At 44.7% G+C, this 27,937-nt stretch overlaps 2 long non-coding RNA genes across 2 annotated transcripts; one reads left to right on the top strand and one right to left on the bottom strand.

Moving 5' to 3' along the window:
* LOC139080982 (uncharacterized) lies at window positions 1–21,871 on the top strand. The gene is made up of 6 exons (XR_011535880.1): window positions 1–330; window positions 505–563; window positions 8,576–8,653; window positions 10,937–11,092; window positions 16,669–19,219; window positions 20,851–21,871. It is a non-coding gene; the product is annotated as an uncharacterized lncRNA (long non-coding RNA).
* On the bottom strand, window positions 11,337–23,954 carry LOC139080983 (uncharacterized). Its single transcript, XR_011535881.1, has 3 exons — window positions 23,822–23,954; window positions 23,584–23,642; window positions 11,337–11,468 (listed from the first exon to the last, which is right to left on the bottom strand). It is a non-coding gene; the product is annotated as an uncharacterized lncRNA (long non-coding RNA).
* Window positions 23,955–27,937: the final 3,983 nt, after the last annotated feature.

The following is a 27,937-nucleotide window of genomic DNA, read 5'->3' as shown; positions in this document are numbered from 1 at the left end:
AGGAAATGTGGTCAGAGAGGTAACAGGGAGCCAGGCCGTGCAGGGCCTTGTAGGCCACTAGAAATTCTTTGGCTTTTGCTGTATGTGAGATCTGAAGTCCCTGAAGGCTTGCCTTCTTAGAGGAGTGACAAGTTCTGAATTGCATGTTGCTAGGAGCCCTGTGGCTGCTTGGTGTTGAGGAGGCTGGAGTTGGCCTCAGGGTGAAGCAGAGAGACCAGCTAAGAGGGCACTGCCCAGCAATCCTGGTGACAGACAGTGGGCCCTGTGGGTGAAGTCTGTGTGCACTTCTTGTCCTGCAGAGGGAACAAGCAGGACGAGGAGGAGAACCAGGTGAGAGCAGTGCTGGGGCACTGAGGGAGGTCCACAGGGAGTGGGGGGCGCGGGGGCCCAGCGCAGTGGGCTGGAAGTGCTCCCGGGCTCAGACCATCGCCGGCCGTTGTGAGTGCATCGGGGCAGCAATAGGTCACGACGGGAGTGTAGAGACCACGGTCTGTCCTTTCTCAGGTGTCAGCGTGAAGAAAATGAGAGCGCTGGGGAGAACGAAGGCAGGCTGTTTCCTTCAGGTATGTGTTAGTAATCGCTGACAACTGTGGAGTGTGCACTCTGTGCTGGGGACTGTGCTGAGCACTTCACGTTCTGTACACGAGGAATCAGAGGCAAAAGGAGGTGGAGAACTCGCCTTAGTGCCCTAAGCCAAGGAGAGGCAGCAGTGGGATGTGGGCCTGAGCAGCCTGGCTCCTTCTTCGCTGCCCAGAAGCACAGGGTGGCGCTCAGTGGCCAGAGCCTGGTGACCTGCTGTGTGGAGACACCCATCTTTCTGCTCCTTCCTCCCTTCACTCCAGAAACACTCCCAGAAAGAGGTATAGATCCTGGAGAGAGGCATTGCTTGATAGATCAGGAGGAATTCTGGGATGTGTGTGTGTGGCTGCAGGAGCTAGCTTTTCCTGGGCTTCTGCTCCTTGTAAGCTGAGATTCTCTACATTTACCTCTCACTCCAATGTTTGGGGCAGTGGTTTGCCTTGTGACATCATTTCTGTAATGTTTTTGTAAAGCATTGTTGATTTTTAGTTTGTTCATCTTTTTCTTGTTATGAGGATGAGAGTAATGACTTTCAAGCACCTTACTTGCTGGGGAGGAAACCTGGTTTTATGTTTGTGTAGGAGAATGTGCTGGTTTTTAGGAGATATATACTGAAAAACTTAGGAATAAAGTGTCATGAGATTGGAAAATGGCTTTGAAAGGTTCAGCACAATGTTCACGGCAATATGTTAATGATTGTTGAGTCTAGATGGTGAATATTTGGGTGTTCATGGTACTATTTGTTCAATTTCTCTGTATATTTGAAATTTTACATATCATTTTGAATTTTAAAATTGAGAGGAAAATAGGAATCTAATCAGTGCAGGAGCATGGAAGTTACTATTTCCCTAAGGGAAATTGTCAGCCTAGTGAGGTTTGACATCCTTGTCTGACAAGGCGAAAGCATCCAGAGCCATACAACGTGGGGATTCCAGCCCTACCAGCAATAGTCTGGGCCTCTGGGTTGTTACAGCCTAATGGTTTGTAAGAACAGGAAGTAGACTTAATCTTGGGTGGAATTATAGCTGAGTTTCAAAGGCCCTGGGTCTTGTAGTGGACCTCAAGTTTTGAACTTGGTTTTCTTAGATCCTATGTAGTAATGACCCCAGGCATCTGGCAGAAGCAAAAGAAAATTCTCTCTGGAGGAAGGTGCTTGCATTCTAGGTCTCAAATTATTCTTATAAATATATTTTTAAACACAATGGGCAGCAAGAGTACAAGGATAAGTAGACACAGAAAGAAACAAGACTCTGTGAATGCAAACCAGCCAAAACAGAATCACTTTGCCCAGTTTGAGAGGCACTTGCCAACAGGTTTTGTTTTAGTCCATTCAGGCTGTTCTAACAGAATATCATATAGTGGGTGGCTTATAAACAACACAAATTTATTTCTCATAGTTCTAGAGGCTGGGAAGTCCAAGATCAAGATGCCAGCACATTCAGTGTCTGGTGAGAGCCCACTTCCTGGTTCATACACAGAGGTCTTCTTGCTGTGTCTTCACTTGACAGAAGAGGAGAATTCTGGTCTCTTCAGCTCCCTATAAAGGCACTAATCTCATTCATGAGGGCTCCACCCTCATGACCTAGTCACCTCCCAAAGGCCCCCACCTCCTAATACCAGCATATTAGGGGTTAGGATTTCAACATATGATTTTGAGGAGGACACAAACATTCTGTCCATAACAAGTTTGTTTTGTTTACTCTGTGGAGGACTTTTGCCACTGACTTTCTAGTTTCCGATTGTGGTCTGCTGCTCCACAGCAAGTAGTTTGCATAATCAAAGAAGGAATTACTTTGATGATTAAAGGCTGCTAAAACTGCAGATTTTTTTCTTTTTTCGAAGAAGATTAGCCCTGAGCTAACTACCGCCAGTCCTCCTCTTTTTGCTGAGGAAGCCTGGCCCTGAACTAACATCCGTGCCCATCTTCCTCTACTTTACATGTGGGATGCCTACCACAGCATGGTGTGCCAACTAGTGCCATGTCTGCACCCGGGATCTGAACCCCGGGCTGCTGAGAAGCAGAACGTGCGCACTTAACTGCTGTGCCACCGGGCCGGCCCCAAAAATGCAGATTTTAAGTGGGTAAACATCAGGTGTATCTGAGCGGGTCATATTCCAGACCTAGCGAAATCCACTATTAAACAAATTATAAAGAAGGCAGAGGGGAAAAAGACATTAGGTAATAAACTTTGAATTGCATATTAATTATATGTTGATCATACATAATATTTACGACACCTAGAAAGCATCTCCAAAAGGCTTATGCTGTAATCACTGAATAGTACTGATTTTCTTAGTGCTTCCATCTGCAAGAAACATATCTCCAATACAAAATAAGATAAGCCTGTTTTAAAATTTTAAGTTATAGTTTAAGAAATATTATACTTACCAAAGGAACATTAATTTTTCCCTTTGTGTTAAATATGAAAAGATTTAGTCTTTTACCTAAAAAGAATTAATTTTATCAAAATGATTAATTCCAACCTTCATTTTAAAAGAAATATATGAGTCAACTAAGAGTGTAAAAAATCTAAATAATAAATGGTCAAGAAATTCTCTAAAGAACTGTTTTAATGAATTACATGTTTAATTAACATTTCGCTTTTTTTGAGCTTTCCAGGGTAGAAAAAGGAACAACAGTATGGAGACTAGCTGAGTTGGGAATTTAAAGCAGACAATGAGAACAATTATTGGATTTTAGAAATTGCATTGTGAATATAAAATTTTATCAACCCTTTGCTCTCACCCTTTTAGGTATATTGAAAAAATGCTAAATAGAAAGAAGGAGGAAACTTCAAAAGGCCTTTCAAATTTTTAATTGAGTATGAAAAAATATATCAATAAGAACTCTGCGCTTAGTTTATTCTGTGACAATTCATTTCTGCTTCATGGAGATTTCTGACCAAATTGAGGAACTCTGTCTTTTGGGATTTCTTTTGGGCTATAATCTAGTTTCGTTATTTCTTGTTGAAATTTATAAGTGTGGGGTTTTTGCGCTATTTTGTATCCAATGGTTAATGATAATGTCTTGTTATATTATATATGGTTATACCAAAATGTTACTGGAAGATAAATCATGACAAGATTTAAAAAAATCAATTAAGAAATGAGAGGAGGAAAACATATTAGATGAAGATGACAAAAAGATAAAATGATTCTATAACAAGTAACTTATTCTGGGAAAGGTACAAGACCCATATGTGACAAGGGAGACAGAATTCTATTCACTTATTTCTACATTCATTTAACCGGTCTTTCTAGAGATCCAATCCCAAGTCAGGCACTGTGATAAGTGCCTTACAACTCAGTGAAGCAAAAGCAAACATGCGTCCTGCTCTCCTGCAGCTGGCAGTCAACAGGAGTGCAAAGTTATTGACCACACGTTGATTCCAATGGGTACAGACTTGCATACCCTGACACTTCTGCTTCCAACAAACTTGGAGTAACAGAGACTGGAGTTAATCTTTTCCATAAAACAATAAAAAATCCAGGTACAATATATAAAGTAATTATTTTCAGATATTTGTTAGACAGTACAGAACAGTGCGCCCTAACAGAGGGGAAACAAATAAGGTGAACCCCAGTTTGCCCCATATTACTGGCATGAGAGGATTTCCAAACTGCAGTGTCAAGAGGCGCAACCAAGTAGAGCCCAGTATTTCCTTTGAGGTGAGGAGACAGACCTGGGAGTCTAGGGAGGACGAAGAGACTAGAATACATAGGGCAGAGCACTGGAGAGGAGACGGCTACATGGAGAGGCAGAGCTTTGATGATGTGCCGAGGGTTCCCGTAGAGTCTTCAGCTGAGCACTGAGTAAGACGTGCATGTGAGACAGTTAAGTGTGGTTGGCAAAATAACCACCCAAAAGGAACAGTAGTAACGATCCACAGGTCTCACACTGGCAGGAGGTGTTCTTAGGGCTTCCAAGGGGAGTCCTGGGGGCTGGTTCAGCTGAGAAAGAGGGTGTGGGAAGGCCCCTGGAAGGGAATGATGGCTAGTGTTTCAGGGGGACTTCCACACTCTACTGAATCCTCAGCTCTATGCTCCAGTGTCCTTCACTGAATCCCAGTAGCAAACCTGATCCCTTATTCTCAGTCACTGGATGCTCAAAGGAGTGCAGTTTGTGTTGAACCAAGAGAAAAAAATCCTGGGGTATTTGGAAAACTGGTTATCAGGCACCCTGGTAGGCCCTGTTCTAGAGATTTTATTATGAACCTGCCGGAGACTTGTGTCTTCCTACAAGGCCGTGGTCTGTATGTGAGGAAGGATTCAGGCTCACATTCCACCAACAAGCAGTGGAGTGAACCTGAGAAAGTATACTGCTTGCTGACTCCAGAATTGCTAAAGTGCATTATGATAGTTAATGCACAGTTTGAATTCAGGGCCATCTAATATCAAACCTTTGACCACAGTTCACTTACCAATGGTCATACAGCTCCAAGGTCACACAGACAAGATCGAAACCCAGACAGAAGTCACCAGAAAATTTTTGTCTGCAGGAAAATGAAACCCTATTCATGATTTGGTATTGGCTAACCTGGGAACTCCAGGCTCAGTTCCTGCTGCCATCAGCCAGTCATTTAGGTTGACTCACACCTAGTATTCAGTCTCTGAAACTTTTTTTTTGGTGAGGAAGATTGTCCCTGAGCTAACATCTGTGCCAGTATTCCTCTATTTTGTATGTGGGACGTCACCAAAGCATGGCTTGATGAGCGATGTATATGTCTGCCCCCAGGATCCAAACCCATATACCCTGTGCTGCCAAAGTGGAGTGCACAAACTTAATCACTATGCCATTGGGCCAGCCCCTGAAACTTTTGCAATGGTTCGGCTTTCCATTACACAGCTGCCAGAGTCAATCTGTTGAGGCGAGTTTGGGGGAAGACCAGCAGGAGGGTTCACGAGAGCTGTAGGAGGTCCTTTCCTAAGGCTGCCCTGGCATACTAGGGGCTCTGGGTCTACGCAATGGCTCATGTCTGGGAATTGTGAGTGAGAATAATCCCAGGGCAAGGTACACTTATGTCCTTGTACAGTTAACTTATAATTTGCACCTGGCTATATTGGGCTGGCAGGGAAACATGGGACCAGTAGCGTTAGGTCCCTGTCAAGATACAGTGGGTTAGCACTTCCATATATTATTTTGGAGTGGGGATTCAACCCATAATACCTGTTTTAATTTATATAGGGCTGTATTAACTATTTTGTGTGGGATGGAAGGTCCAAGGGGTGCCATTTTGTAAAGCCAATTGTGCCAAAGACTTAATTTTAATGTGTGATTCATTGAATCGGAACATCCATGCCCATTATAGCATATTTTAGGCTAATGGGCATTTGACTATGGGGGAATTTATACAAGGCAACAGTTCTGACAGTTAGGGTGAGGCACATATGTTTGTTCTCTTATTTCATGTTTAGTAACTCTCTCCTAAGTGTATAATAGGTATCTTTTTAAATTTTAATGAAGATCCCCAGGTATAAGTGTATTTGTTTCCTAAGCCCAGTACTGATTAAGGCCATGAAAGTTTGCCAGTTGGTGGATTTAAACAGAAGCTAAAGTTAATTCAGAACCCGTGTTGTAGAAGAGAGAAAGCCGATTAGCATAATCTATTCAGCTTGTTGTATAAGCTCTTTTAGTAAATTTTGGATTTCCAGTTGGGTAAAACTGTGAACCTCTTGTTTGGTTTTTGTCCCCCTCATCCAGGTTTTTGTTTTTCCAGGAGTTACTGGATATCCTTTCAGGCTGCTCTCTATGCTGCTCAACCCAAAATCTGGTTTAGATACCAAGACTGACAATGCCATACGTGCACTGAGGCAGTATTAACAGGACTATTACTCACATACTGAGGCTTTCTGAGGAGAGCAGGGCAGTCTCCCCAGGTTGGTCGGAAAATGGCTTGAGAGAACTGGGAAAGGAGATTGGCTTTGGGGCTTTATTGTGTGTAGGAGATGGAGCTGGGGTGAGGGATTTTACTTCGACTGGGTGGGGCTGGCATGGTTTGAACTTCTGGCCTGCATCAAAGGCAGGAAGCTTTCTTATCAGCTTACCCACATGTAGGGAAGAAGGAAGGGGGGTAGCAGGGCTTGAAATCTGTCAGCAAACATCAAAACTGGAGTAAAGCACTTTATTATAGACTTTGCCTTGACAAATTATGGGTAGGAACAATTGTAACCTTCAGTTTACAGATAAAGAAATGTGGCTAAGATAAATCAATACACACGGCCCACATACTCACAGCTTGTGTCAGCCCTGGGGTTTGGACACACATTTACTTTGTGTCAGTGCTTGTGTTACTAACCCAACAAGGTAAACTGGGAAAATGTGCTCTAACAACAAGTTGATTTCCAAAGTAAGAGAGCAGAATGTTTTTATTATGTCAGGATCCTTATAAATTAATGATAAATGTCATACCAGTTATATGCAGTATACAACTACCCTTTAAATTTCAGGGTGTTGCTGCTGGTATAGTCACTCTTGCTCCAATTGGACATGAAACTCACCTTTACATCAGTGCCCCGTGCTGCATTAATAGAAATGTATTTTCTTGCCTGAGGACACACACATACCTCTCTGCCACCAACAACACTGTGGGCAGAGGCTGCAGGTCAGTGTGTCTGTAGACTATGCAATCTCATGGTTTTGTCCCTGCTTAGGGTAACGACTCCCTGAGCACCACCAGTATCACTAGCAGCAGCACCTCGAGCCCAGATGCCCAGACTGGCGCCCATCTGGGTCACAGGCAGACCTCGGGATCCCCAGGCCCTGTGAGAACTGGAATTGAGCTCAGGCATGGCTGCAAGGGTAGTTGTCCTACTTCTCTGAGCATATGGAGCAGGCTGAATAATTCAGCTAAAGTTCTCAAGACCAGATTCTGGCAGAACTTCCAGGGACACAAATGGAACATCCTCTTTTGAGTGAACACAAGTAATTGCACAGCCGAGGGCCTGACCATCAGCCATGGTGTGGAGACCAGCTTGAGACTCAGGAGCCCTGCCCCTTCTGATACTGTGAGGATCACGAGCTTTGCCTTAGCCCAAGACCTCTTCTTTGGAAATGGGACGGAGAGGAGGGAGCTGTGCCACTGGGGAGGTGAACTCCGAAGGGATTGAATATGTATCCAACTGAAACTGCTGAAACCAGAGAGGTTGGCTGAGATGACCACAATGATGAATGCTAAGGTCATCTGAGCACTACCTGCCTGCTAGACGCTGTTCTGAGTGCTTTAGCAGTATCTTCTCATTTAATCCTCACAAACTCCTAAGGGAAGGAAGTATTGTTGTCATCCCCACTTTACAAAGGGGGAACCTTTGGATCAGGGAGGTTAAAAGACTTGCCCAGGGTCACACAGAACTGAGAGTGGAAATCAAACCACCTGTCTCTTGAGCCTGTGTTCCTAACCACTTCTGCATGTTATGTATTTTTACCACTTTGGACAAATGACAGTTCTCACCCTCCCATTACCCAGCAGGGTTGGAGTTCATTAGTTCAATTAGTTTGTTGATGGCAGATAAAGATGCCACATTATCTTGGTTTATCAGGATGTTTTCTCTCCCATCCTACTGAGCAGACACTGTTCCTGCAGGAGCAGCAACTGACCTGGAAGGGAAGGCAACGAGGGAAAGGAAAAGTTCCATCTCTCCTCCTCCCACTCTTTCCCTGAGTCCCAGGGCCTGATGGGTTAAGCACCAAGAGAAGTGATGACAAATCACAATGTCGTTCAGAACCTAGTAATCACATCCCTTCACAGGATCCGAGCATGGCCACAACCATGTGGGTTACTCCATGTTCAGAGCTGAATATGATGAGTGAGAGGTGCTGGAAGAGAGGGCACATACTACCTATGTTTGGGTACCATCTCCACAGCTGTTCCCTGGATAGGATACTCAGCTAGCTTGGCCTCAGAGCTCTTCCTTGGCTCGAGCAAAATCCCTCCACTCCAACTTCTCCTGTGGGAGGAGTTACCAAAATGTCCTCACAGTGTTCTCTGTGTTTCAACAGGTCCACTGGGCGACGGACAGTGATTGTGGCCTCAAGATCCAATCACTCAGAGAGAGGTGTGAGGGAACTCAGCTCCCGGTAGGAGTTTCTGCTCTTTCCCCATCTCTGCATCCAGCCTTGGCCACAGTTCTGAGATTACTACATTTATAATACACAGTACACATAAATGGGGTGTTTAATTGTAGAAATTTCTGCTGAGTGGTCGTACTTCTCATGCCGTATTACCTTGCGAGTCTCTGATATGGAACAACTATAGAGTTAACATTGAAGTGTGACCCGTGTGTGTATTGTCTAGAGGTAGGACATGGATTCTGACGGGATGTCAGAGGGATAATGGTGAGGACAGGGCTTTGTGTGCTTTATGGAGCTGTTCCCCTGAGGAACTAAAATGACTGTTATGAGGAGATGTGACTTGGCCCCGCGCTGGCTGCCCCCTCAGTCCCACATAACCACTGAGGAAATTGAGGCACAGGTGCCTGTAAGAGGGACGCAGGCCACACGCCCTTCCTTGAGTGGCAGGGAAGGCTCAGTCACCCAGGTTTCCTCCCATCCCATAGAGAACCATGGAAAGACACTGAGATATGTGTTCAGTGTTCAACCAAATGGAAGGACAAAGATTGTTTCCTTGCCTTCCACAAGGATCAAGAGGAGGCATCCTGAAGGGGTGGGGGCTGGGGCGCTGAAGCCAGACAAATTGGGTTCATATCCAGGTTCTGCCACATACCAGCTATGTGACCTGGGGCCAGTTACATACCTTTCCTGTGCCTCAGTTCCCTCTCCTGGATAAGTGGGCGTGGCAGTGGCCCCAACAAGCTGTTAGAGGTCCACTGAGCTGCAGGATGTAAAGCCCTTGGGGAAGTGCCTGGAGGCAGAACCCCTGAGCAGAGGTCTGGTATTGCTGGTGGTGTTACTCTTGTTGTTACCATATGTACTCCTGGGAAGAAGGGGAGGCCTAGGGAGCCTAAGAGACTGGAGAAGAGGTGTCATCACCTCCTCTTTCCCTCCCGAATGAGAACCTCTTACAGTCACAGACAGGGCAGAGACCCTGCCCTGGCTACGTCTGCTCTCTTGCTTGGAACTCCACTTATAGGCTGGTTCACTTTTCGTTTGTTTGGGGCTTTGGGTGCCTTTCTTCTGAGCTCCCTTCCCTGGAGGACAGAGGCTGTGCCTGGGTCAACCTGCCTTGGTGTTTGTACCTCTCTGTGTCTCAAATCTATGCTTCTGAGGAATCTCTGTTTATTGAGCGAATTTGACAGAATTGACTTACACATATTTTTACATTCTTGTTTTAGAAAATACAAGTAAGAATTACATTTAAAGAGATCAACTGATAATCCCCCTTCCTTTGCTAGACTCCACCATCTTACACCCCTACACCAGAAGAGCTGCCTTAGCAGTTTTTGTAAAGTTTTCCGATCTTATTCTTTGCATTTACTTTTATCGCTATGGATGACTCTGTGAAGAAAGACAAATGGGATGTTAAGATACATACCGGTTTCAAGTTTCTTTCTTCAGTTACCATTTCTTAGAGGTCATTTCCATGTCAGTACATAGAGAACCCCTTCATCTCTTTCAATAGCTGCATTTTATGTCATATTATTCATATATTTATAATTCATTTAAATAAGGAAATTGGAAAAAATGCCTTTTTCTTCTTAAGTGAATGTCTCTTTAGAATAACCAAGTCAATCACCGAAATATTTTACAAAAAAGTAAGATTGGATACAAGTGAAACATACAAAAGAAGATATTATATACTTCTTTAAGAATAAAATGTGAAATAATAGAAATAATAAATTTAGTTCACACTGTCCATAAAACACTTGTGAATTTCTTTTTTTAAAATAGAGGGAAAAATGCATGAAACCTTTTTATGAGTTTCCTGTTTTGACACTAAAAATACCAATTCCTCCTGAATATGAAAATTAATTACTGTAATCTTATAAATGCTTCCCAAAATAAATCTCCGAATTCAGGGATGAACCTTAACAGGATTTTGCCATGAAGTAAAATGAGCTGATTATTCAATAAAACAGAGGAGAACATATGTAGGAGTAGCCATGATAGTGACATTGCCCTCCAACGTAGGAAAATCTACACTATTGATTTAGCAATTAAAACAGGATTGGAAAATATGTCAATGGAACAGAATAGAGATTTTTAACACAGATTCATACAGAATATAATATATGCAGAATATAACAGAATGAAAGAATGATAAGGTTGGCATTTCAAGTCAATGATGCGGCAAAGCAATCTCTTATGTCTATGCTGGAAATAAGTGTGAGTGTGGCGGGGAGACTGCAGGGGGAAGAGGCCCTTGGCTACACTGGATTAAGTGGGTTTCATCATCTTTTTCAGGCTTTCTCGGTTGTCCTCTCTTCCTGAATCCATCTGTGGTGTCAACCAGTCATGGATGCAGGAGACTCTGAAGTTAAGCCCAGCAGCACCACACTGAGCATCCTGAGGAAGAGACCTGAATACTTAAAGCCCCAAAACCTTGCCTGCAAAAACATGGTGAGCTTTTTACTCAGTAGGCAACTGGGGAGGCACAGAAGTGATGTGGATCTGTCAAAGTGGCTGTGGATGCTGGCAAGAGCCACACCAGGGTGGAGCTGGCCTTTGCCAAAAAATCACATGACTTAGCGGGTTATGCCTCCCCAGAACTTTTGGGAAACGAAAAAGACCTAAAATAAACCCCTACCTTGTTTCAGCTGTTAAAAGAAACGCTGTGTCTTCACTCCATTTGTCCTGATGTGTTTTCATGGCCATACAGCTTTCCTGGGCTACCCTGGAGAGGGGAGCCCATTCCTTCTGACATTCTGTGCAGGAGCTCTCAGACTCTGGGAGGTGGTGAGATCACGCTGCATATCAGATTTCTTCCGCCTTTAGTCTGAAGAACAGGAAGGGGATAGTTATGAAGTACTAGGTCGCTCCAAGACCCCAGACTCCTCTCCCTAGGCGTTTTGGAGAGACCTCCACTGTGCTCCCCTCTAAAACCTAGTTGCTTCCCCTGGTGAGGAGCCATTGAGAACAGGCCCTGAGCGGGTGGGAGGTTTAAGACACCTGCCTTTTTATTATTCTGATGTTCATGAGAGTGTCATTTAGAAACTGCAGCACTGTGTCTTGGCTGTCTATTTAATGTTAAAAGATCAGAGCACAAGGCATTTTAATGTGGGAAGATCATAACTTCAGGGCCTTCTAAAGGGAATCTCTTCTCACCGTCCCCAAACAAGTGGAATCCCCAGGGCCCCTTATTTGAGCCACGTGAAATAAACCAGTTCAGGCCACAGCTGACTGAAGAGAAGCCATCTGTCTGAAGCGAAGCCAGCCCTTCTCCACAAGACTTGTGCGAGGGCTCCCACAAAGAAGGCTCCCCAAAGGCACGTGCTGGGAAAGTCAGGTCTCACTGGGAGAAACTGGAAATGGGAACTGTAGGAAATGGGGCATTCAGAAGTGAGGGCTAAGCTGAGAGAAGGACAGGGAGAGCTAAGGGGTAGGGGATGTGAGAAAGCCTAGATGATGAGTAAGCTTACATCTGATCAAGGGGGAAAAGTTCAAACCATCACACATTCCAAGCACGACCCTTATTTGTTCTGTACAGGGAGATCCAAAGGGAAACTCCAGGTGCATTTCTCTCCCCGCTCCTCCCTTCTCCATCGTCTGTGTCCTCACAGCTTGTAGAGCATTTCTACAACACCCTTCCTGTCTCTCCTCCTCCAGCCATGTCTCAGGGACTGTTGTTCTCTCTCCCCTTAGCCCAGTCTCTCCCAGCTCTTTATTATGCACAACAATTGACACAATTATGCAGAACACTTTTCACCCTCCTCCCTGTTCCTGTCCCCTTGGCTGTGCACACTCTGCTGTGGCATTGTCAAATATAGCCACTAGTCTCTTCTCAGTGGCTCAGGTGTGGCCGTGGAATGGAGGGGAGGGTCTCAACACCCCTGTGTGGGTGACTATAACCTACTGCTCATGAGCAAACAGAGGCTGTGAGCTGGAGGAAAGGGAAGACCTGAGGCTGGAGACCAGAAGGTAGGGCAAGAAGGAGACACACCAGGAAGCAGAGACCGATCATAGCCAACCTCCTACAGTCCACTGACATCCAAGAGAAGACGTAACATGTAGACCATAAAGCTTCACGTACCAACATGGGTAAAGCTCACAATCAACATAGTGAGTGAAAAAAGAAGCAGCAGGGAGGAATGTAGCCAAGGGTAACTGAAACATGCCAAGTAGTCTTCAACGTGGACGTATGTAGTAAAGATGCCTCAAGGAGCGCAGCAGGATGTTCAGGTGGAGTTCTCACTCATCTCAGACTTGGCTGACCCCCAGAACAATTGGCTACGACTACCCCCCATCTCACAGGGGTCCCTGACCATCCATGGAGGACTGGGAAGGAAGGCAATCACACACACTCATGTGAGTTCTGACCACCCACCCACAGGAGGGCGTGGACTAACACGGGAGAGTCTGGGTGGGTTGAAGGCCATGGAGGCTCTTCACAGAGGCTCGGTGGTGAGCTGAGCTTACAGGAGGAAATGCCCTTCACCTACTGGGGGATGAGGTCTCAAAGTGTCCACTTGGAGGGTGTGATTTGTCTCTTCCGCAGTCAGAATCGCATGTAAGAAATTCAAATGGGGAGAGGCTAACTGGGGAGGGGGTGGGGGGAGAGAGAGAGAAATTTGGCTATGGTTCTCCTAAGGGGACTTTTCTCAAAAGGTATGATTGGAGACTGGATTTGGCCTTAACATAGTGAAATTCTTGGTGCACGTGTACCTCAGGGACCAGAGGCTGTGGAGAGTGCCTCACACCGTGTCCCCAAAATACTCTCTCCTTCCACTCTTTAATTTCTGCCTCCTGCCTCTTGTTGGCCAAATCTACATGCTATCCAGAGGACAAGGAAGCCCAACATCCCCTACTCAGTCCAAATCCTCTTCACTACTAGCTTCTTTTGCCAACTTCCATAACTAGTCAACAAATCCCCTCATTCCCACTGCCTCAAGGGCCCTTGGATTTTTCATTTCTCAGCCTGAGGAAAAAACCAAGTGTCTGAGGTAATCACTTTATCATGTTTAAGAAATACAAGGGAAGAATGGCTGGAACAGAATGAGGGAATGGGGTTCAGAGTTTGGGAGGATATGGGCTGGAAATGACGAAGCCTTTTAGTCCTCTTGGATAGAATGTGGGAGTGATGTTCCGAGTATTTGGGAGAAGGTTGAACCTGTGTTTCACCTGCTCTCATATGATCCAGAAAGTCAAGTCCGCATCCAAGTCCTGAGCACCCACACACATACGCTCCTGCATGTAATTGTGAAATATAGACATGCATACATCACACATATGCACAACTCAATGATATATCACAAAGAAAATCCTGAAACTATCATCCAGACAAAGAAATGCAACTTTCCGGCAAACTCAAAACCCTACATCTGGCCCCAGTTATTCACAATATTCTTCCTCCCTCTCAAATTTGCTATTTGTTTGTTTGTTTTCCCACCTAAGCTTGCATCCCTAAATACTACAGAGATGCTCTGCTTGTTGAGAAAACAAAACATTTTTGTTATTGTGACATACGATACTCTGAAAAAAGCTCAAAGAGAAATGGAATGAAATCCCACCCAAGAAAGAACACTGGCACCAGCTGGGCTCCCTCCCATCTATTCCTCCCTTCCTCCTACCCAGTGATAACTAACTGCCATCCTGGCTTCAGACACCAGAGTTTTACCAGTTTTTAAGCTTTATTTAAATGAAGTGACACAGATATTTTCCTTTTGGTCTGCTTTCTTTACTCAACATCATGTTTGTGAGAATCATTCACATTGTTGCATGAAGTTTGGTTGATTTGATTTTTGTTGCTGTATAGGATTTTTTCGTACAAATAGAGCACCATGGATTTATCCATACTGATGCTGATGCTCATTTGGGTGTTTCCAGTGTTGCATTTTACAAATAATGCAGCTATAAAACTCCCTGTAGGGGCTGGCCCCGTGGCCGAGTGGTTAAGTTCACGTGCTCCGCTGCAGGCGGCCCAGTGTTTCGTTGGTTCGAATCCTGGGCGTGGACATGGCACTGCTCATCAAGCCACGCTGAGGCGGTGTCCCACATGCCACAACTAGAAGGACCCACAATGAAGAATGTACAACTATGTACCAGGGGGCTTTGGGGAGAAAAAGGAAAAAATAAAATCTTTCAAAATCCCTGTAGCACGTGTTCTGGTGAAAGTATATATGTATTCCTGTTGGGTATATACCTAGTCATGGAATTGCAGATCAAGTTGGCAGGTCTTCTAGACCTATGTGTGACAATACGAAAGTAGTCAACAGTCTAGACAGGAGGGCTCGGAGGAAAATGTGTTCTTCCAAGTCCCAGTGGTTTAACTCACACTGGATGTCTCTGTCATTGGTAGCTATCCCACTAGCGAATTCCCACTTCGGTCAGTTTTGTTTATTAAAAGGCTTTGACTAAATGTTATGTTTCTGACAAACATTCACCTCTGTTGAACATTAAAAGTGCCTTTAGAAACAGTGAGGGTGATGCTCAGATAGGACATGGCTGAAGCACACACACAACGTATAACACACAGATGCACAAGGATTACACAAAATATCTTCCTGTGGGCATCCTACGCTGTCTGATAGTTCATAATTAAATTCAGGCCTTTGGGTTGAGCACATACTCTATTAAAGGGGTGTGATTGCTGTGTTTCACACTCAATCACATGCCAATGTCATTAGATGATTAGAGACTTCCTCTAATTAGATAGCTGGGAACAACTCGCAAAAGTTCTTGCCCTGGGACACACTGCTAGTAAGTTGCAGGGGCACAATTGCAACCCAAGTGTATGTGATCTATAGCCTGTGGGCTCTTAACCTCACAGCACTCTAGAATGGCGTGAAATTTATTTGTATGTGAGGGAAGGTAAACAGATATTCATCAGGGGGATATTGAAAATGGAGATTATTAGGAAAAATTAACTTTATTCTTGCCATAAAAACTGAAACACTTTTCACATTTTGCTTTATTTTCATCTAGTCTTTCCTTTGCAGATTTATATATGTATAAACTTATATATATGCATACTGTGTATGAAATTTATTTTCATTTCTTTTACTAACCTTATAAGCATTACACTATGTTAATATTATGTAACCTGAATTTTTTCATTTCTTTTGAAGATGTGTGCTCTTTCTGATTATAAAACTGGTGACTTTTATACTGAAAAGAGCTTGTAATTTTATAAAGGCATAAAGTAGACAATTAAAAATGAACACTAATGTCACTCATCCAGAGTGAACCACTTCGATTTTTATTTTTGTTTGCTTTTTACTTTTGAAAAACATTTATAAACATTTTTATATGTTCCCTTCCAGTCAGTTTTCTATACACACGTATACATTTTTTCCTATTACAAAACAGGGATCATACGAAAATTCTCAATTGTACCTTTTTTATGCTGAAGACAGAGTCTTGAAGAAGCCCACCTGTAGGTAGCAGGAGATGGAGAAGGGTTTGTTAGAGAGTAAGCAGAGGCCATGAGAGGTAAATATTGGGGACAGTAAGTGCGGAAAGAATTTCAAGAAGTCACCAAATGCTTCTGAGAGGTCAGATGTGATGGAGAAGTAAGCAGCAGTGGCATTTAATAATGAGATGTTCATTTGTGTTATTTGAGTGCAGGCCAGTACAATGGGGGGATCAGATCTAGGCTCTGAGTGTTAAGGAGTCCGGGACAGTGAGGAAGGAGAGGGAGCAAGGACGAGGTGCGTTTCCCATCCGTTTGGTTGGGGAGTGCAAGGAGAGAGGAAGGACTGTGCCATTTAGAGGATTTTTCGAGGTTGAGAAGCTCTGAGAGGTGGAGGATCGACTGCTGAGTGAGAGAGTGATGATGTTCAAGAAGGAGGATCATTGATGCAAGACCCAGAGCAAGTGGGACGCAGAGAAATCAAGGGCAGGCACACCGAGCAGAGGGAGCAAGCAGTTATTCGGGTGGGGACTGGGAGCGTTTGGGGAAAGGTGTGCCCAACGGAGCTGTTCCTCCCAGAGAGAATGTTCCTTCCCCTTCCTGCTATCTGCTTCCTTACGTCTCTCAGGTTCTGCATAAGACAGGTGAGCTCAGAATCGTCACTGAGGTCTGGGGCAGTGTGGACTCAGCAGCTGAGGCAGCCTGAAGTCACCGTCCACCTGGAGAGCTGGGTCAGAAGATGGAGGCAGAGACAAATATCCCGTGTCTCTGTTTAGCCTTATTTCAGGTCAGTGGGTATGATTTTACCTGAGGCATTTGCTTTGAGTCTTTACCAAACACTGTGGAATCGCATTACCACTGATCTAGACATTCTCAGACATCACCGGAAGTTCATGTCCGCGGAGGCGGGCCCAGGGCAGGGGCAGGTGCGGCCATGGGCGGTACCTGGAGCCTGCGCGGGCTCCGCCCACAAGCCGGTGGCTGCTAGTGCGCAGGCGCCAGATGGAGTGCACGCATGGGACAGGGAGGACGCAGAGGCGGTCCTAAGGCCTGCTCGAGGAGGCGGGGTCACAGACTGAGGGGTGGGGCCGGAACCAGAGGGGCGGGGCCGAGGTCCCAAGGCTAGTCTTGGGCGAAAGTCAGGGACCAAGGGAGGAGCCCAGGACGCCTGGCTCTGTATGTTGAGAGTGGAGCCCGTTTCCGGTGGAGAGGGGAGAGTTCCAGTGCTCTGGAGCTGAAGAGTGTGCCTGGTGCGTGCCCTTCCTGCCCACTACTCACTTGCCCTTCCTAGTTCCTCAGAGGACCCTTGGCCTCTGGATGCCCCTTGTGTGAGGTTGTGAGAACACATTTTCCTGCTTATTCATGCATCTCTCAGCCAGACGTTGTTGGCACCCAGGCCACACATATCTGCCACATTAATAGGAAAGCCCAAAATATTAGCCAACATAATCCAGAGCTGCATCTTCAAAGAATGATGACTATGGCCAGGAAATGTAAAGAAGGTTAAATGTTAAGAACTCTCTTAATTTGCTATTTTAAGAGACCAAAAGAGGATAATCATACAGTCATCTCCATAGATGTTAAAAAGATAAAAAGAGGGGTTATATGATTTTACCATAGGAATTTGCTTTTAGTCTACTATCAACACCAAAATCAAATTACCACTCTGATCATTACATCACTTTCTCTAACATCATAATCACTTATATGCACATAATGCACCACTTGATTAGGGCGATGACACTCACTTCAATTTCTTTAATAATTCGTGTGTTTTATGAGGTAGTGCTGCAGGTCAGCCCCTCTAGTTGCCCACGACAGCTCGGCCCAAAGACGCTGTGGCTCCTGTTGTTCCCATTTAAAATACGTAATTGAATAATGACTTTAGAGTTGGAATTTTAAGTAGAGCTCTTACTAGGTTTATCTATTGTTTATATATTGGAACACTTACGGGAAACTTAGTTTCTCTGATTTCATAGGTTTACTCTGTTAAATAGAATTATTTATTATTTGTGAAGGGTTTATTTATTAAGACTTTGTGTTTTCTTCCTCCCAAATCTCCTTTCCCTCTCTTCCTTATTTTGGTAAATGGCAATTCTTTCCTTCCTATTCTTCAAGCCAAACACCTTTGTGTCCTCCTTGACTCCTCTGTTTCCTTCATGCCCCACATTAACTCCATCAGCAAATCCTCAGCTCTATGTTCAACAAGAACCTGAATGTGACCAGGTCATTGCACCTCCACTGTTACTGCACTTGTCAAACCCTCCATTACCACTCTCCTGGATTATTCTAATAGGCTCCTAACTAGGCTTTCTACTTCTTCCTTACTCTACGCAGTCACTTCTTGTACACATCTTTTGTTGAACATCTGTACACATTTCTGTCAGCTAAAGAACTTGCTGGGTCACAAGTCAAGGTGATGTCCAAAGACTACAAAAGCATGAGTTGAAACCCTCCAAAAATGTACCCTCCTTCTGTCCCCTAGCGCAAGCTCCCTGCCTAAGGAGAGGGAGTGAGAGCACTCTGTTCCTTCTTCTCCATCACTTGGGAGAAGGGGCTGTGAAGAAAGGGACATGGTGCCCTCTTTTTCCTGTGGGTCTCAGGATCCCTCTAGCTGGGAAGAAAAAAGATTTTTAAAAAGTTTGTTTTCTGTCGTACAAAGAAACAGAAGGAAACTTGAACTTTAAATTATCCCATCTGTCACTTTCCATTGATTGAGTCTTGCTCATTAAGATAAATTCCAAGCTAGAATACAATTTTTTATGTTTTGCCTTTTGAGCTCTCCAGAATGTATGCCTTTCAGCTACCTCAGTTTCTTTCTTTTTTTTTCATTCTTTCTTTCTTTTGCTTCCCGCCCCCGCCCCCCCCACATTGCCAGCTGCCAAGGAGGAATGGGGCACTCTATCTCATGGTGTTTCCCTTCTTATTTGAGTTCTTCTGCAGTTCAACACCTGACATCCACCTGCAGAGATGCCCAAGCAAAGTCAGACACCCCCTTTTCTCTCTCTTGTGTGCCGTGTTGGTACAAGAAGGGTGTGCGGCTTCTCTGGGACAGAAGAGAACCCAAATTGAGCTCTACTGTTAACTAGCTGTGGGATCCTGGAGGAGTCGTTTACCCTGATTCTCAGCTTCCACGTCTGTTGAAGGGGAGATACTCATGAAGAGGACAGGATGGCTAGGTGAGCTTGCTTTACAACTTTTGGCTGGTTCTCACTAACTCCCTTCTTCTGACTTAGTTTCCCTTCTCTCCCAGCATGCCGTTGTTCTGCTGAGTGAGTTATTTCAGCCATCTCAACATCTAATGCTGATGTGATGTGGACATTCCTGGTAACTAGCAGATAGCAGGCGCTCAACAAACATGAGTTCTTCCCTCCCTCCCCTCTGTTCTCAACAAAGCAGCTAGCGCTGGATGGTCAACCGCGTCCCTTTGTTCTTCCCCCTGCCCTTCATTGCCAGGATGAGAGTGAAGGGACAAAGCAGAAAGCACTTAGCCAATACTAGAATGTGGTCAGGACATAGACCGTATTTGGATGTCGACAATGGTGCTCTGTATGAAGATGTGGCTTGTGGCCCCAACTATGCCAAGAGCATACTTCCTTTCTCTAGCTGGGTAGCAATCTCCCCTCTGTCCCAAGGATGAAGTTTAATCCTGATGAGATCTGAAGCTTCTTCCAGTTGTGGAAATTAATAAAAGAAACCTTAACTAATTTGGAGTTGGGAAGGCCCATAGGGGAGCTCTCATGCCCTATCACACACTGTCATTTACACCAAAAAGGAGAAGACTGATGCTTGCTTCTTGGACAGGAAGTAAAACTACTGAAGGAAGATTTCTCTTCCCACCTGCAACAGCTCAGCCAATGAGAAAAACCACAGCTCAGCCAATGAACTGCTACTTTCCCCCAATGAATTTTCATTTGAAACGGCCCCTCCCTACTCCCCCTTTTTCTCTATAAAAGCAGCTCCCCTTCTTTCTTTTCCAGATTTGACCATGGTTTGCCATAGCATGTACATCCCGAATTGCAATTCTTTTGGTTATTCCTGAATAAACTCATTTTTAGATATAATAACTGGCAAATTTGCTTTTTAAATTAACACAGCTTCACTACAAGGTGATTCTTTAATGGGTGGAACTGCCTGATCATCCTTAGGTATACAATAATGCTATTCAAAATGGAACGTCTTTTTTGGTTGATTACATTTTAAATGCACTGTTGCTGGTAGAAGTAAAATCAATTTTTATGTTGATTTTGTATCCAGCACCCTTGTTAAACTCTCTTACGAATTCCAATGGCTAATATCTGGTTCTTTTATGGTTTCTAAGTAAAAAATCACATCATCTGTGAAGAATGACAGCTTTGTAACCTCTTTTCTCATCGTCAAACTTTTATTGATTTATCTTGCCTTAGTAGTCTAATTAAGAGCTTTAGTCTCAGGGATTTTTTTTTGCCTGAAAGGAAGTGCTTTCAACATTTCCCATGAGGCAGGATGTTTCTTGGAGGATTTTTTCCCCAAAATACCTCTAATCAGGTTAAGGACTGTTTCTTCTATTTCTAGTGTGCTGAGAGATTTTTCTCTTTTATTAATTACCAATTTTATCTAATTTCTTTCTATTAAAATGATCTATGATTTTCCCATTCATCATTTCATGTGATAAATTATATTACTTGAATTTCTAACATGAAACCATGACCTGTTACTAACTTTTTATGCCATTTGATTTGATTTGCTTACGTTTCATTCAGGACATCTGCATCTATGTTCATGGTTGAGAAAAGCATGTAATCGTTCTATTTTCTTCTGTCCCTGTCAGGTTTTGGTATCAAGGTTATGCTGGCCTCATCAATGAGGTGAGGAGTGCTCCCTCCTACTCTACTTCCTGAAAGTGATTATGTCTATTGGAATCAACCAATCCTTCAGTGTTCGGCAGAACTTACTTATAAAACCATCTGAGCTTGTTTACTTTATCAGAAATTTTTTAACTAACTGACTCAATGATTAGAAGACTATTAAAGCTTTCTGTTTATTTCTTGACCTATTTGATAAATTAGATTTTTCTAGGGAAGTGTTTATTTTATCTAAATAAATATATTCATCCAGCAAAAGTGAATTGAATAGCCACTATATGTTATTAGACATTGTCCTAGGTGCTGGGGATAAAATGGTGTACAAGATGGACACAGTCCCTGATCATCGGAATATCATTACAGCGAGGAATACAAACCAAAAGCTAGTGGTTGGGAGAGGAGAGGCGATAGAAATTAAACAAGATTGGCCGTGAGTTTATAAATGTTCAAACTGGGTGATTGGTACACGGTGGTTCATTATACTTTATATATGTTTGAAGTTTTCCATGATAAAACGTAAAAAAAGGTATATACATATACATATATTTATATATAAAGAACTGAAAAGAATATACAAAATGGTCGTATGTCAGACATCTTAGAGTAGCAACTTTACATATGATTGTTTTCAAATTCCTAAACTTCCTATATACCATATTTCATCTCTTCTAAGATACACATTTTCCCTCCGTGTTTTAACATCTTTGAAATCAGGATAGATTTTACAATCAATGGCATCATAATTTAAATGATAGTTTTTTAGTTTTTCTTAGTGATATGTAAAACAATGGCATGTCTTATAATTAATGGTATTGAGATTTGATGAAATATGATATTATGCTACTTTTTAATTTAAAAATATTTATTGAAAAATATATTTTTTAAAATGCTTTTTTGGTCAAAAATCTAACCAATGGAGTCAATGAAAGAGTTAAATAAAGACACCTATTTTCTTCATAATAAATTCTCAAAGTTATCCCAATTTAAGAACCATGACTGAATATCTATTGTATATGACTACTATATATTTCCTTTTTAACAAAAACAACAAAATAAATGATTCAGCTCCTACTATGAGTTGTGTACTGATCTTGGCACTGGAGAATCAGCAGTAAAACAAGCAGGCAAAAATCTCTGTCCTCAAGAAGCTTACACTCTATATATTCTTCATAATATTTAAAAATGGTAAGGATAATACATTCTATGTAATAAGAGGAATAGCTATTTGTAAATTAGTTCTCTTATTTACAACTCACATTTATTGCTGATTCATTCAGGAAAAGTTTACATCCAAACCAAATTAAACACATAATTGTGATAGCAATGTCAAAACAAATAATATCTAAAAGTTTACAATCTCTAAAAATAATTGTAACATGAGTGTGTGTGTGTGTGTGTGTATGAGTGTGAGTTTGTGTTTGTGTGGCTTAGTAACTAAAGTAAAGGTAATATTAAACTAAATACTTAGTCATTAATTAAAAATTTTTAAGATTTTGACAGAATAAAGATTACTAACACAGGTGAGTGCCCAGACTCAGAGTTCTAGCCAACCCACTAAGGAGGATCTGGCATGGTCTGGTGGTTACTGGACCCTTCTTCTCCTTAGGACTCTTTCTTGCTAGGAGAAGGGAGTGGGGATGGTGGTGGTAGGGTGGCAAGAAACCCCTGCAGTCTGGGATGGAGAAATGTGTTCCTCATGGCCTGGGGATTTGAAGGAAATGGGTGGGAGAGAGGTGGTATAGACAATATACATGAATGCCCTCTGATGCCTTCAGGGAAAGACCCAGCCAGGAATGGAATTCCCTTGTCGTTGCTTTGGCTGGTGAAACTGTACGTTTGATGTAAACGTGCCAAACAAACAGCACTCCATAAGAAGTGGCCCACGAAGACATTCAGCTAGGCCTGGCCTGCTCACCCACCAGGCGCAGGGAAGAGGCCAGGACTAGAGACAGTCCATCTGCATCTGGGAGTCCTTGTGATTGAAACTTTCTCATTCAAGGGCTGCCCTCGCAGCACTGAGGCTATTCCTTGATACAGTTGCTAATGAATGCACTGAAAAAAATCATAGAACAGAATTAACCAGATGGCTTAAAACCTGGAGATCTTGGGCGTGTTCACAATTATGTTCTTAAAATGATTTTATTACACTGTTGAAGCATCAATAATCATCCAAATTAAATCAGCAAAATGTTTTATTGCAAACCTAAGATGCAAGGTAATAAGCTTATCTTTGAAAGATCCTCATTTACTTGAAAATAATTCATTCTGAAGAAAAATTGCTTTACTTTAGAAATTTCCGACAAGTTAAACGAGGAAATAAATACTAAAAATTCTTCTAACTGCTTGCATGGGGGAGTCTGTCTACAATTTAACTCTGCTAATAGAACACAACATAATACCTCTACCCCCAGGAGTGTTTCTGGACTGAGGGGAGGAAGGATCAGAAGGATGCGTGTCTCCACTCAGCAGGTCACCAGGCTCTGGCCACTGAGCGCCACCCTGTGCTTCTGGGCAGCGAAGAAGGAGCCAGGCTGCTCAGGCCCACATCCCACTGCTGCCTCTCCTTGGCTTAGGGCACTCAGGCGAGTTCTCCAACCTCCTTTGGCCTCAGATTCCTCGTGTACAGAACGTGAAGTGCTCAGCACAGTCCCCAGCACAGAGTGCACACTCCACAGTTGTCAGCGATTACTAATACATACCTGAAGGAAACAGCCTGCCTTCGTTCTCCCCAGCGCTCTCATTTTCTTCATGCTGACACCTGAGAAAGGACAGACCGTGGTCTCTACACTCCCGTCGTGACCTATTGCTGCCCCGATGCACTCACAACAGCCGGCGATGGCCTGAGTCCGGGAGCACTTCCAGCCCACTGCGCTGGGCCCCCGCGCCCCCCACCCCACTCCCTGTGGACCTCCCTCAGTGCCCCAGCACTGCTCTCACCTGGTTCTCCTCCTCGTCCTGCTTGTTCCCTCTGCAGGACAAGAAGCGCACACAGACTTCACTCACAGGGCCCACCGTCTGTCACCAGGATTACTGGGCAGCGCCCTCTTAGCTGGTCTCTCTGCTTCACCCCGAGGCCAACTCCAGCCTCCTCACCACCAAGCAGCCACAGGGCTCCTAGCAACATGCAACTCAGAACTTGTCACTCCTCTAAGAAGCCAAGCCTTCAGGGACTTCAGATCTCACGTACAGCAAAAGCCAAAGAATTTCTAGTGGCCTACGAGGCCCTGCACGGCCTGGCTCCCTGTTACCTCTCTGACCACATTTCCTGCTACTCTAGCTCTCACTTCCTCTGCCCCACCACTAAAGTCCCATGGTGTTGAAATCTTAGACTTTGACACTGTTCAGATGAGTCATACTTAACTCGGGACTACAAGGAATGCTTTAATATAAAGTCACAATAGGCCTGAGCTTCCAGACAGATCTGGCCCAGACTCTGTTTTGAGGCCACAGTGTATGTGACAGCTTGGCTTTTCCACAATATCTGCGGTAGCATCTAACACTGCGCAGAAAGCCCTGGCTCCGAGCTGACCAGTGAAGTCTCTGAGCGGGGAAGAAGGAAACGGGGAGAGGAAAAAGACGCCTGAGTCAGGGATGTGTGGGGGCTGCAACCCCAGAAAGCAGAGTCTAGTCTAGCCTCTGGCCTCAAGTCAGGTTTTTGCCCCAGCTTCCAGGCCTGAAACCTGGTCATCCTGGGAGCCCCACAGACAACCCCCTCTACTCCATAAGGAACATATAACAGCCTCTACTGGAAGTGGTTTCCAGGTGGCCACCATGTTTCCTCCCTCACCATTGGTGAGAGGGGCTGAGACGTCCCAGCCACCCACCCAACTCGTACCATTGACCATCATTACACACGCTGCATCCCCATTGGCAGGCCAGAGGCAGGGGTGGGGGCAGCTGCATGTGCTAGGGCACACCCAGGGGCTCTGGGAGACTGCAGGCTTCTCAGGTGGCAGTTGAGGCTCCTGTGAGGATTCTGACTAGTGGTTGACCCTCAAGGAGGCAGAGGCAAAGAAGTAGGAGGGGCAGCTCCTGAGCGGCCACTGTGGGCAGAGGGCAGTAGGAAGGTGGAAGCTGTGACCAAGGCAGGCCTCGCTCCTCACACCTCATCCTACTTGTGCCCAGTCCAGCCCTATCAGGAGGACCATGTTCCACCACATGACCAGGGCTGTGGACTTCTCCCAGAGGGCAGACTCTGCAGAGGAGTGCCCACAGCAGCTGGGGCTCCAGGAAGGTACCCACTTTGTCCCCTCTGCACACCAGGGCCTGGGCCTGGAGGGGGGATGGCGCCATCTTGTGACGGTGGGGGAGCATTCCCTAGTCACTGGGTACACAAGAGCTGGGCCTGCACTGGCCAGCATCCACACTCTCCTGGCCCTAGTGGCGATGGTGTCGACAGAGAAGGCCCCTGGGGAGCTGTGCCCACCCCTGCACTTCCCCAGATGCTCTTGGAATTTGCCTTGTGCAGACGCCATGCAACTGTGCAACAGACTCCTTTTACATTCCCAGTAGTAATGGATCCCCTTGACTTAAGGGTCACTTGGGTTTTGTGTCTGAAATGGGCAGGTGTTTTGACGTCAGGTGCAAGAGTTGTATATGTGTCGCCTGGCAGCAGGCAGCAGCCAAAAATTTAACTGGCTCACCTTTGGATCCTAAAAACCTGCCCCAGAGTCTGGCACTCAGTGGATACTTGTGAAAGCGTGTGTTTAGTCGGTGAGAGTCCAGCGAAACTGGACAAGGGTGTTTTGGGGGCTTCTATCCGTCCTCTGAATAGCACTAACGCCTGATGTGTGTTGAGTGCGTGCACGTGTCAAGCCGGGGGCCAAGGGCCTTATGGACCTGCATCTTCTCTCTCTCCCTTTCTCTCCCCCCTGCCTTCTCTCTCTCTCTCACGTGCACACACACACAATCCGTGAAGAAGGTGGTAGTAGTATTGATCCCTTTTGAAGCCAGTCAGGGAGACGTGGACGGGTGAATGAGGGCACACAGCAACTTTGTGTCCCAGCAGAATGCACACCCGGGCAGTCAGGTCCAGCGTTTCTGTTCTTAACCCCCATGGTCTTCAGCTTCTGGAGGCAGGTCCTGCCACTAGAGTAAAGTCACAGCGAATTCAGGATAGTACTCTGGGAGAGGTGCCTTTTCGGTCAACATTATAGCCAGCCTTGCTGGTGCTTGAACTTTTCTGCGGCTTCTCTGCCAGCAGAGTTTGAACCCCTGCAGAGGTGGCCCAGTCTTAGCACGCCTTCATCCTGGAAGGCTCTTCAGATTTCAGGTGAAATCTCTCACCGTGCGTGTGTTAATTAGCCCTGCTTTTACGAAGGGGGCCACACGGAAGAGTCTTTGGCAAGTTTTCAAGTGCCTGAGTGACCGTTGTCTCCTTTGTCCCTTCTCCTTTCTCCTGTGATCTGATTTCAACTAACAGACTTGGCCCGTTTTTTTCGCTTTGACGGGATTTCCTTAGGTTCTAGATTCTGTACTGCAACATAAGCAGGATTTCTCCTAGCCATCCTGGCTATTCACCCATGTCTTTAAGGAGGCAGCTGTGGTGCTGAGATTCAGCGTGAGGCCTCTGCAGGCCAACTGCCTGGGTTCAGATCCCAAACTCTCCCTTTTTAGCTGCTGCTTGTTCAGACGCGTAACTCTCCTGTGTGACCTGGGTGCACTTTGGGCTACACTCAACTCCCCTGATCTCTTTTGGCGCTTTGTCTGGTGAGATGTTTAAGAATCGCCAGATGCTGCTGCTGCTCCTGTTTATGATGATAATAAAGCTGTATATGACAAGAATGGATGCTTAAGACTCCCCACATGCAGATACGATGATAACAATGACGAGGAACATTTCCACTCTAACCTGTGGGGGGCACTCGCAGTTCTCAGCGGTTTACCTGTGTGTGTCAGTCAATGCAGCAAACGTTTTAAGCAGACATCGAAGTGTCCTGATTTCACAGATGAAGACAGGTTCAGAGAGGTTAAGGAATGTGCCCGGGGTTACAGAGATGGAAAGTGGAAGAGCTGTAGTTCCAAACCAGGCAGTCTGGCTCGAGACTCAGTGCTCTTAACAATGGCACTGCGCCGTCTTGGGCATGGAGCCGCTGTGCTATCCAGAGAAACGGTGGAACCAGAATTTAAACCTGAACATTCTGCCTCTAGAATCCTGCACACTTACCCACTATGCTCTACTGTCAGTGTCACCTGTATCCCACATCCAGCCCAATTGATTTCTAGATTTCCATCATTGTCTACCACACCATGGATTGAAAGCCATCAAAGCAAGATTTGCATGAATTTGGGGACAGTTTTCTTCCTGGTGGGCTTGCTTTTCTTGTATCCATGCAGTCTCTTTGAGGCGACCTCATGTGGTGGATGTAGAGTGGATTTGAAGTCTCACTTGCCTGAGAGTGTGGGTGGTTTTGTCCTTATCTTTGTAGTCTCTTCCATTAATCAAACTGTACATCGTGAATCTATTCTTCCAGCATCTGGCATATATGACAAACAATGACAATTACTGTATTCCATTTATTTATTTATTTATTTTGAGGAAGATTAGCCCTGAGCTAACATCTGCTGCCAATCCTCCTCTTTTTGCTGAGGAAGGCTGAACTAGAGCTGACATCCGTGCCGATCTTCCTCTACTTTGCATGTCGGACGCCTGCTACAGCAGGACTTACATGCGGTGCATAGGTCTACACCCGGGATCCGAACCTGGGAACCCCAGGCCACTGAAGCACAACATGCAAACTTAACCACTGCGCCACCGGGCCGGCCCCGAATTACTGTATTCTATTATCCTGCAATGTCCTTTTTCATGTAAGAACTTCACTTCCACAGTGTGCATTCACAGAAGTGGAATTGCTAGGTCAAAGCACATACACTTTAAGCATTTTTAAAATCAGCTTTAGTGAGGCATATTGACAGGCAATAACATTCTCCCGTCTTAAGAGTACAATTCAATGACTTTTTTCTAGTAAGTTTACAGAGTCCTTCCACCATCAGCACAGTCCAGATACTTACCATTTTAGTGACTATCATCAAATATTCCTTTAGCTGTATTGT

Source organism: Equus przewalskii, chromosome X (assembly GCF_037783145.1).
Source record: "Equus przewalskii isolate Varuska chromosome X, EquPr2, whole genome shotgun sequence".
In the NCBI taxonomy this organism is placed as follows: domain Eukaryota; kingdom Metazoa; phylum Chordata; class Mammalia; order Perissodactyla; family Equidae; genus Equus; species Equus przewalskii.
This window is presented reverse-complemented; position numbering and strand designations above follow the sequence as displayed.